The sequence below is a fragment of the Balaenoptera borealis genome (genome assembly GCF_965194805.1).
Source record: "Balaenoptera borealis genome assembly, chromosome: 4".
In the NCBI taxonomy this organism is placed as follows: Eukaryota; Metazoa; Chordata; class Mammalia; order Artiodactyla; family Balaenopteridae; genus Balaenoptera; species Balaenoptera borealis.
In genome coordinates this window covers 33,009,328-33,021,222 of record NC_138861.1, presented here as the reverse complement: position 1 = coordinate 33,021,222, position 11,895 = coordinate 33,009,328, and the positions used below count along the sequence as shown (strand labels likewise).

Below are 11,895 nucleotides of genomic sequence, written 5' to 3'. Positions count from 1 at the left end.
TAAATTTAGTTTACTAGATTTATAAGAATTGATTATTGATTAAGCACTTGGAAAGGTTTTATTTTTATTTTTATTTTTTAGTGACTCAAATGAAGTACTTTTAAAAGAAATCTAATATCAATATTTAAATGTAGTTTAGAATGTTTAGAGAAAAGGAAGTAAATGGTTAAAACAAACATAAGTGATTAAAATTGCCTATTAATAAATATAATAATAATTAAATTTGTAGGTTAGACTAAAAATGAAATATTAAAGAAGATGTAGCTCTGATCTTTTTTGGGCCCCTAAGCCATCCATAAGGGCATCAAAAAAAGTAACATTGACAGGTGATTAAGGGGCTACAGGAGAAAGGGCAATTATGGAGTTAAATGATGTGGTGCCTATGGGATATGCATATGAGATATGGATTATATTCTGAATGTTTATTCTTTTAAAAATATAGGCTGAGTGCCTATCAAATCCCATATGCCCTGGCAATATAGTAATGAACAAAATAAACATGATCTGCATATATTATTGGAGAAGAAAAATGGTGAACATGGACCTTGAGATTATCATGCAAAGTGAAGTAAGTCAGACAGAGAAAGACAAATATATGATATCGCTTATATGTGGACTCTAAAAAAAAAAAAAAATACACATGAACTTATTTGCAAAACAGAAACAGACTCACAGACTTAGAGAATGAACTTATGATTACCAAGGGGGAAGGATGGGGGGAGGGATATACTGGGAGTTTGGGATTGACATGTACACACTGCTATATTTAAAATAGATAACTCACAAGGACCTACTGTAAAAAAATAAAAAATAAGTTAAAATGTTTTAAAGTGTAAGTCTTGATAAGTGCAGTAGACAGAATTAAAATAGTGGAAAATGACAGAGAGTGTCTAAGGGCTACTTTAGATTAGGTGGGCAGGAGGTATTTATCTATGGAAGTAAAATTTACAACAAAATTCTAATTATCCAAAAAGAGTCAATGTTCCTACAATAAGAGGAAATGGATTTCTGTTCAGAGGGGTTGGGGCAAAGGCCCTGTGGCAGAAATAAGTTCAGCAAGTTTAAGGAAAATAGAAGCTCTTTGTCTGGTGTCTAGCAGGTAAGGAAAAGGCTAGGAGATGAGGTCAAAGACTCTGCAAAGGTCCTATTTTGTAAGACAAAGTGAGGAGTTTGGATTTTATTCTAAGGGTGGTAAGAAAATTTTAGAGAATTTCAGGCAGAGGAGAAAGATCTAATTTCAATTTTAACAAAATCACTGCATTAAGAATGGATGATAGGGCTTCCCTGGTGGCGCAGTGGTTAAGAATCCGCCTGCCAGTGCAGGGGACACGGGTTCGAGCCCTGGTCCGGGAAGATCCCACATGCCGCGGAGCAACTAAGCCCGTGCGCCACAACTACTGAGACTGCGCTCTAGAGCCCGCGAGCCACAACTACTGAAGCCCGTGCACGTAGAGCCCGTGCTCGGCAACAAGAGAAGCCACAGCAACGAGAAGCCCACGCACCGCAACGAAGAGCAGCCCCTGCTCGCCACAACTAGAGAAAGCTCCTGCACAGCAACGAAGACCCAAACGCAGCCAGAAATAAATAAATTTATGTATAAAAAAAAAATAATGGATGATAGAGAGACAAGACCAGTTACCAGATATTGAGATCACCCTGTTGAGACATGATGGTGACTTGGATAAGGGTGATTTCGGATCTGTCTCATAGGTGGAGGAAACAGAACTTGATGATCGGGGTGGGGGGTGGGGGGTGGGGAGGTGGGGGGCGTGGGGTGGTGGGGGGCGGGGGGTGGGAGAAATGGAAAAGTGAAAAAGAGGAGTCAGGAATAACTCGTACATTTTAGGTCTGAGCATATGGATGAATGTTGGTGCTTTTGTACTGACATAAGAAAGACACAGAGAGGAACAGACTGAAGAGGTGAGGTGCAAAATTCAATGGTTTAATTTTGTCCGTGATCGCTTGAGATATTTATTATCATTTAAGTGGAAATGTCTAGTACCTGGTTGGAAATGCAACTCTACAATTCAGTAAAGTGATTAGGTTAGACATAGATGGGAGGTTATTTGTATGTACCACAATGTACCTAAATATAACATGGTTTGTTTTCTTCCAAAAAATGATCGCTCAGAAGAGGAGCTCCTATACTTGAATGTCTCACAGGATGGGGCATAATAACAATTATATCAGTAGACTGATCTTATGAGCTGTTATCAGAAGTCAGACAAAGCCATGAGAAATATGTAGAATTCAATTACTAGACATAGCCATAAGAGAGTTGGAGAATTCTGAGACTATCTATAAGAACAAAGGATTAAATCAAATTCAAAGATTTTTAGAATTCAAGAGAAAAGGTATTTCTATTCCTTATGACCCCCAAAAGCCAAAGAAATGAAAAATCCAGACAAGGGACCAGTCTCAGTAGGACATGCTAATTTCTATGGGTACAATAAAGAGTTAGGCAGTATATATACTAAGAATCCAAATAAGAAGTCTATGTGTCTATTTTGATTTATAGAGTCATAGCAACTATAAATAAAGTTCTATGTATTCCACCATAGTGAGTGACAGGAATCCAGTGTGTTCATGCCTAGAATCTCTGGTTGTATGTAAACTTAGTTAACTAGGATGTTAATTCTCTTCCTTAATGAGTACGCATCTTTCACCAGTGTGTTTATATTTGTAATTTATTTAAAATTGTTGAATATAACCAGTGGTAAAATTTTATGTTAGTTTGTTCCAGTCTACATCTAAGGGAGGCCAGTTTCCGAAAGCAGGAATTCACATTCCAGGTATAGCTAGCTAGCATTTGATTGGAAAGTTCACATTCTTTGCGTGGCTAATAAATGCACGTCAAGTATGTTTAGTTCTTAGCAAAGCTGGGGCTTTGATAATTTGCATGACTCATGGCTTCTCATTGACAAAAATTAGTAATGTTCAGTGTTGTTTAAGATATTGTTTAGAATATTATAGAGACATTCCCCCACATTTGGATGAACCAAAATCTAGAGTCCTGTAAACTACACATTTGGGTACAGCACCCAAGGCTGGATCCCTAAATGATCTCACGTTCAGCTGCTGGTTCTGAAGATTTTTGGTTGCCTGTCTCCAATACATGATCAGCCAAATCCTGACACAAGAGTATTGCTGAATTTGCCTTTGGTAAGTCTTTCATATAAGAGGCTGTTTATCACCAAAAAGAATAGAGAACTGTGACTTCAGTAGACTTACAGAACAGGTTACATTACTGTGACGTGACTTAGTGATTGCTCACTAAAAGGCATTGGTGTGGCAGGCAGAATCTAGGCTGACACTTTTCTGCATAATTTCCTAGTTGTGAAAAGGAGCTAACTTTCACCTATTTATTAGCTATAAGTGACAATAAACATTTACCAAAAATAACAAATTGGTTCCAGCCAGTTTACAAACCCAGGTAAGAATGTGTATTAAATAACCTCAGTAGCTGTCTTTCTAAATAAACATGATTTTTCAATCCCAGTAATATCTAAAACTAATTTTAAGAAGATTAGAAAATCAAGACCAGAATATAGCTATCAATAATTTTGTGTTAAGAAGGAATCTGTGCAAAACACTGTAAATCAACTATACTTCAATAAAAATTTTTTTAAATAAAGATAATTTTTAAAAAGAAGTAATCTGTGCATATTTGGTGATATAGGTCATTGTAATGATTAAGAGAATTTGGCCTATTTAAGTGACAACTTAAAATCCATATCTGAGTAATTTATGCTTTGGGATTTGGAGTTTACATCTTACTACATTATAGTATTGAAACATTTACAATAACTTGAGTTTCACCATATATATAAGTTTATTTTGTTAGATTTATACAATTTTTGTTAGTATTTGGGAATGTGTATCCTTTAAAGCCAGGTAATTGAAGTAGTTCAAAATGAAATCAAATAGGTTAAATTTATAAATGTAGTTTAAAATATTTGAAGATGTTTTATTAACTAAGCTTATAAACAGAAACAAATATTTTTCAAAAGCCCTTTTAAACATATTGTTAATATTTGCTATATTTTTAAATAGAATGTAGAGATTTATAACCTCTACTTTAAGGAACAAAAGGCATTATTATATGATAACTCAATATATTATTTCATTTTAAAACCAGAAATCAACTCTATTTCTGTGCAAAAGACAACAAACAAATCTCAAGGGCACCAAAAACTCAGATTAGCGGTTAACTCTATTTGAAAATCAAAGTAATATTTAGGGAAAACTCAGGCACAGAGGACTTCAATTAAGTTGTTTTTTTTTTAATTTATTTTATTGAAGTATAGTTGATTTACAATGTTGTGTTAGTTTCTGATGTACAACAAAGTAATTCATATATAATATATATATGAATATATATATATTTTTCATATTCTTTTACATTATGGTTTATTACATGATATTGACTATAGTTCCCTTTGCTATACAATAGGACCTTGTTGTTAATCCACTCTATATATAATAGTTTGCACTTAATTCTAGTTTTAGATGCTGATGGAAGCCACCTTTCATAAAATGGAGGCAACTAAATAAAACATAGATTTAACTATCATGGAAGGTATGACCCCACAATTTTAAGTGTTAGGTGTCCTTATAAGCAAATCTATTGAAATTACTTAAAGAAAGATAGTGATTACTTTGTGGAGATCACAAATGCATCTACAAGACAAATGAAAAAATGGCTGTCCTAATGTTGCACAAATAATGTTGTACAAATATCCCTAATGGGATAAAATGTCCAATGACAATATCATACAAAATTCCTAAAGGGCCAAAATACAACAAACTAGTGAATAAAACAAACAAACAAAAAAAGCAGACTTGGGCGTCCCTGGTGGCGCATTGGTTGAGAATCTGCCTGCTAATGCAGGGGACACGGGTTCGAGCCCTGGTCTGGGAAGATCCCACATGCCGTGGAGCAACTAGGCCCGTGAGCCACAACTACTGAGCCTGCACGTCTGGAGCCTGTGCTCCGCAACAAGAGAGGCCACGATAGTGAGAGGCCCCTGCACCGCGATGAAGAGTGGCCCCCGCTTGCTGCAACTAGGGAAAGCCCTAGCACAGAAACGAAGACCCAACATAACAATCAATCAATCAATCAATCAATCAATCAATCTTAAAAAAAAAAAGCAGACTCACAGATATAGACAAAAAACTGGTGGTTACCAGAGTTGGTGGGAGGGCAATATAGGGGTGAGGGAGTGGGAGGTACAACTACTGGGTGTAACATAGGCTCAAGGATTTATTGTACAACATGAGAAATATAGACAATATTTTGTAATAACTGTAAATGGAGTATATGCTTTAAAAATTATATTAAAATATTTTTTAAATTATATATTTTAAAAATTCCAAAAGGGCTAAATCTTAAACACTTAAATGGAAGTGAAGATGAACATATTCTGGAAAACTGTCTTTAATGACTTGAAAGTGGCTCCAATGATGACAGAGACTGATGCCCAAGGCCACAGTGAAGATTCTGCATGTATTTATTTCATGGAATGTAAGAATGGAAAAAGTAATATCTCTACATTAATATATTATTTTATATAATATGTGATTGTTAATATGTGCAATCAAATTAACAAGTAAGCATATATTTAGCTAGTGTCTCTATATCCCTAAAAGTGTATATATTTCAGCTGTTAAAATACAATTTTAAACACTTTTCTTTTGATCTCCTCACTGGGAAAACTGAAAAACACTTTGTGTTTGAAGTCACCTTATATTCAGAAGATAAAATTAAAGCCTTGGGACTGGATGAGATTATGTAGGTAGAATGTGTATGGTTACATGTTTAGTTACAACACTTAGATACAGCATTTAAAGCGGAGAAAGAAGGTGAGGCCAGCAAGGGAGAGAAGGAAGGGTCAGTAAGGTAAGAGGAAAACTGGAAGGGCGTGATACAGTGGAAACCAAAGGAAAAATGTTTGAAGGGAAAGATAGCAGCCATCTGTGTAAAACCCTGAGGAAAGGCTAAGTAAGATAACAGGGAGGTGACCCCTGGATGTAGGGTATGGAGATCACTGGTGCACTCCATGAAAACAGTCTCTGAAAAGTGGCTGGTGGGGTTTGGGTAGAAGCCAGATTGGCATTAAGAAGAATGGATGAGGGGGTGACATTACAGACCAAAATCCTCTTTCGATTATTTGCCCCGCTTCTACCAAAAGCTGCATGGGTAGCTGCAGCTCCATCAATCACTTCTTCACCCAGCAGCCCTGCAGCTGGACCAGGGAGCCCTGTGGGGATGCAGGTCTTCCTTTTCTTGTGGGTGGCAGGCCCTTCTCACACTCTGCCACAGTCATGTTGGTTTTTCTTATTTTCCTGTAACTGTTAAGAACAATACTCTCTTTAGTTATCCTTAAAATAGTGTCTCTATGGCATAGTCTGATAATTTAGCAGTATGCTCGATTGCTGCTATCATGTCTATTTCTAGGTTTAGCTCACGGCTGAAATATAAATGAAGGTCACGGCAGTCTTGCAGTCTGGTATTAGAAGACATCCACGTGCTGAGGAGTCAGGAATCCTCTGAAAGCCAGCCAAAAGGAGCGTCTTTTTAAAATGAAAAGTGAGTAAATGACAAATGCCAGAGGGAATAAATATCTGATTTTATCACTGAATGCCTTATTATTTGAGATAGAGTGTAAAATTATGCAAATGCATTTATTTGAACTACATATGATTATATTCTTACTTATTAATGGCTCTCTTAGCAGAAAATACATTCAGAAATACATTCTTCCTAATAGTAACAGGCTTTCTGCCACAGCAGAAGCTGATGGATGTTTGATCTAAAATCAGAATATTCTTACTTCCGTTTTATGTCAACAAAAATTAAGGCAACAGCAGAGGCCTCCTACTGAAGGCCAAACACTGAGTCAGAGAAGATCATTTAGAAAAAGGATTGGGCTACCCTTGTTATTCTATGTAGACTCATGAGACACATTTTGATAAATTATAGTTCTTTCTTGTACTGTTCTCTATTGTGATCTTTTGGTCTCTATTTTGGCTCCTCTTCACCCCCATGTACACACCTTACTTTCATGAAAGAGAGACACGGAGTGGGCATTTCAGGCTGGTAGCACTTAGGGAAGAGTTTTTCATAGAGTTCTGTTTAGGATTAAAGCAAAAGCCCCACCTGATAATAAAGTATAACTTTGCCCTTTTCTCTGCATATTTATTTCATCCAATGAAAGGTAGCTGTTATGGGGCTGGAATCTGGTATTCTTTTGTTCCTTGACCAAGTAATGTCCTTGGGCAGCAAGTTATGTTTTCTTGTCCCAGTAAGAGCATACATTTTTTTTTTGAATCCATGAATCACTTTTAAGTTTTTAAAATATCGACCACAGAACTTGGTCACACTGGCTATGTCAGTTAATCTTTCATTGAACATTAACTATTGCCATGCAGAAGGGCCTCAAGAAATACTTGTTGAGTGGAATGAAATGTTACCTTTGAGAATTTTTATTTTTTAAAGCCTCTAAGTGAAGAAGGTAAATCCAACACCTCCTACTATTATTTCCAAACTATAGGATGAATAAGATTTTAATGAGCAATATTTTTGGAATGCAAACTTGGTGGAGTAGACGCTTAGGAAACGTTCAAAGGTTAAGCAAAAAAGACTGGTACCTTACCCCCAAGAGCTTTACATTTCTAAAACACATTGACAAGCACACATACAACAAAAAGGGGATTTCAAAGAAGAAGGACATTTTGTCAAGTTGAAAGACAAAGAAGATCAAACGTTTTCTTTAGACTCAAGCTCAAAGCTGGGTGGAGAGGCCTGGGTGGCATTCCAGACTGAAATTCAGAGGAAAAATATTTTCTTTAAACTTTCCTTTTATCCACCAAAAAGAGTTTCCAGCCAAATAAAGCTTCAGTGACACTACTCCTTTTTTCCCCGTGATTGTCTGGCAGCATTAAGTATATTTCTTTTTAAAAATAGAGATACCATCAGCAAAAGAAGATAATTTGATGAGCTCATCGGGTATATTATACACTCATGGGCTTAGACAGTAGTTGGCACCAGAGACTTAAAGGTCAAAACTATGTAGACTATGGGAACCCTACTTTCATTGTTTTTTTTAAACAGTTTTTTTTTTTTTCTTTTGGAAGCTAAGAAAAACTTGGTATCTAAGATTAGATTCAAGTAAATAAAGGATGCTTTGTACTAAACCTACAAAATATGAGGAATATACAAGCTTACAGAGATGTTACACAGGTAACATGTAAATCTCAAACTTTAAAATAGTTTGTGTGTGTGTGTGTGTGTGTGTGTGTGTGTGTGTACGTGAGCCCTGCATATTTATAATTGTGGTTCTCCTATACAGTCGGTAGTCATTTCCTGGAATTAACCATGTAAAAAATTTTTTTGCTTCACAGTTGCATGAGCTATTTAGAGAGTCTACTGCTATTTGTACTCTGAACTTTATACCTGTGTTTAGCTCATAGATTTTGGACAAAAACAGCTATGCCCTTGTAACTGCTTCATCCCATGGACTCGTGGGAGTCCGCAGTTACATTCTCAGGGCTGTGCAAGGTCTCAGATATGAAATTCGGTCACAGACCATTTCTTTTCTCTCTGCACATTTTATTATATTAACTCCAGTGTGGAATTTTCAACATACATCTAGCCCAGGGAAGTTGCACTGTCATGAAACCTTGCTTCTGCAATGTTTAGAATGAGTTTGTTTTGAAATTTCATGAATGATTTAGTCCTCATTGGCCTACAAAAACCTCATAGGCAGTACTGAATAAAGAACTCCAGAGACCACACATGACAGCCATGATGACTGCCAGTATCAATAATTTAGCATCTTTGGTTTTCATTGCAGCCTGGTGACAGTATCCCAAAGAGTATAGTTTCATGAGTCAGTTTTAGATTTCTTCATTAATGTAAACACTACCAGACAATGTGCTGATATTGTGGAAGATGTTTTCTACCCTTTACTTTCTCTTTTTGGGGAATTGCATCACTATAAATTTCTGCACCTCACTTGTGGTTTACCTAATAATCTTCACAGTAAACTTCACAGTAAACTGAGAGCATTTAAATTTTGTTTGGAAATACTAATCATTCTACGTGAAAACATTTGATTCTACAGTTACAGAAACAGTAACAAAGTGTTATCAGGCCAAAGCATTAACACTTTCATTTAAGGTTTTAGAAATAACTAAGTCTGTTTGTTTCCTATGGCTAACGTAACAAATTACCACAAATTTAGTAGCTTGAAACAATGTGAATGTATTATCTTGCAGTTCTGTAGGTTAGGTGTCTGACACAGGTCTCACTGGACCAAACTGAAGGTGTTAGTGCGGCTGCATTCCTTTCTGAAGGCTCCAGGGGAGAATCCAGTTCCCTTCCTTTTCCATTTCTAGAGGCTTCCCATATTCCTTGGCTTGTGGTCTCCTTCCTCAAAGCCATCAAGGGAGACCTGAGGTTTTTTTTCCCATTATATCGCTGTGACCTTTTCTTCTGCCCCCTCCTCAAGTTTAAGAATCTTTGTGATTACATTCGGCCCATCCAAGTAATCCAAAATAATCTCCCTGTTTTAAGATCAGCAGATTAGCAAACTTAACTCCATCTGTTATTTTAATTCCTCTTTGCAATGTAACATAACATATTCACAGTTTCCTGGGATTAAGATGTGGACCTCTTCGGGAAGCCATTATTCTGCCTACTGCACAAAGATAGATTTTTAATGATGCCAAAAATCTATGCATGAGTCAGGATCCCATGATCCTATCTATTTAAGCCTCAGGTACATAAGTTAACAAACTTTATTCTGTATGATAATATTCATTTCCTGTTAAGCTATAGACGCAACTCTATGCAGTTCTTAAATTAAAAAAAAAAAAGAAAAAAGCACAGTATTGAAATAGTTAGGATAAACTTAGCAATCTTCAGAAGACTCCAGAATAGGGTTGTAGGCTGGGAAACTAAACTAGGTGACACTTAGGGTTCTTTCTAACTTTGTAAATCTGCTACCGATCTGCAGAGCACTGCTCTTCTATTTATCCCTTCCTCTCCATCACCATGGAGACATAGATGCTTAACTTTTCAGGGTATAGAAATTAATGACAAAATGTCCCCCCTAGAGATTCATCGAAACTACAGAATTCTCACCAAGTTAGCCTTAGGACTTTTTTTCTGTGAATATAAAAATGTAACTTAAAATTTTTTTTAAAATAAAAATAACAATCACTGGTTGCCGTGACAAGTAAAAACACATACTTATGTTAAACCTTCAATAAATATAATTTTTAAAACTTATATCGCCTAAATATAATGTTGGTAGTAAGAATTTTTCTTATTTTACTGATAGAAAACCACTGACAAGATTTTTTTTAAGACGAGTTTACTAATAGAACTAAGTTAACAGAGTTAGGTGTAGATACGCACAGTACGGCAAGGAGATTTTTTTCATCCCTTTGTTCTTTGATGGATTAAAAATACAAACAGAGGGGCTTCCCTGGTGGCGCAGTGGTTGAGAATCTGCCTGCCAATGCAGGGGACACGGGTTCGAGCCCTGGTCTGGGAAGATCCCACATGCCGCGGAGCGGCTGGGCCCGTGAGCCACAATTACTGAGCCTGCGCGTCTGGAGCCTGTGCTCCGCAAGAAGAGAGGCCGCGATGGTGAGAGGCCCGCGCACCGCGATGAAGAGTGGTCCCCGCTCGCCGCAACTAGAGAAAGCCCTCGCACAGAAACGAAGACTCAACACAGTCATAAATAAATAAATAAAAGAACGTGAATTTCTAAAAAAAAAAAAATACAAACAGAATCCTTATAAATGTGGATGGAAAAATATGTCAAAGAAGAGTCAGCTCTGCAGAACTAGTTTCTATGTAGTAAAATATATGTTGATTATGACTGCTCTTCAGCCATATTGGAGTAGCAGGGACCAGATTTACTCTCCCATCTGGAACAAGAAGGGACAAAATATATGAAATAACCATTTTCAAGACACAGGACATCAGGTAATGAAGGTGAAAATAATCCCTAAGAGATGAGAAACTAACAAGATGAAACTTACAGTTGCCCCAACTTACTTCCTTAAGAGATTTTGCAAGTTGCCGCACAGGCAAGGTGGAGCCCAGCAGATGCCCTGAGAGGAGGAGAAAGAGGTGAGAGTCTGGATAGGCTTGTACCTAAGCCTCTCAATGTAGTTTGGGAAATTTTAGCAAATTGCACTTAGCACATTCTTTTGCCTTACTACAAAGATTCTTTATCAGAAACCCTCTGACCTTTATATATGTTGTGTTTTAACTGATTCATTATTAAGAACGCTTCAATATGTCTGACTTATCATTGTACTATCTATGCCTGATTCCACAAAATATGATTAAGAATATATTAATCTCCATCCTTTGAATTGTTGCCATTAGTCAAATACGTTGCCGGGGTCATTCTGTAAAGCACAGGGGTGCATGCTATACGGTCTATTCACTTCCTGAAATGGATTAATACATTCTGCATGAGCAGAAGCTCGTAGGTGACTTATAAAAGTCACCCTCACACACATCAATACAATATTCCAGCAAAGAGCTTGCCAACCCATGACCAAAATGCAGACAAGGAAATTATATTTACCCCACGTTGTTAAGTGTCAGCTATTAGATTTTGTATAGGGATATTAACTTAATAGCTACTTGTCATGGTTGAGGCATGTTGAGCCAAAATAGCCAAATCAGTCGCTCAGTCACCAGATTTATGCTGTGCCCCGGGAAGGGCTTGATCCAGCTGAGGCAGCTCTGCAGCTGAGGCTGACCCAGAAACTGACTGCTACTTCCTCTGCTGGTTTCAGTGGCTTACCTGGTGGCATGACCCAGACCATCATCCTCCAGGGATCTAGTCACCATGCCCTTCACGGGCT

At 37.0% G+C, this 11,895-nt stretch overlaps 1 long non-coding RNA gene across 1 annotated transcript; it reads left to right on the top strand.

The window, feature by feature from the left end:
• The first annotated feature begins 1,837 nt into the window (after window positions 1-1,837).
• Window positions 1,838-10,768, top strand: LOC309627761. Its single transcript, XR_014243944.1, has 2 exons — window positions 1,838-4,848; window positions 5,163-10,768. It is a non-coding gene; the product is annotated as an uncharacterized lncRNA (long non-coding RNA).
• Window positions 10,769-11,895: the final 1,127 nt, after the last annotated feature.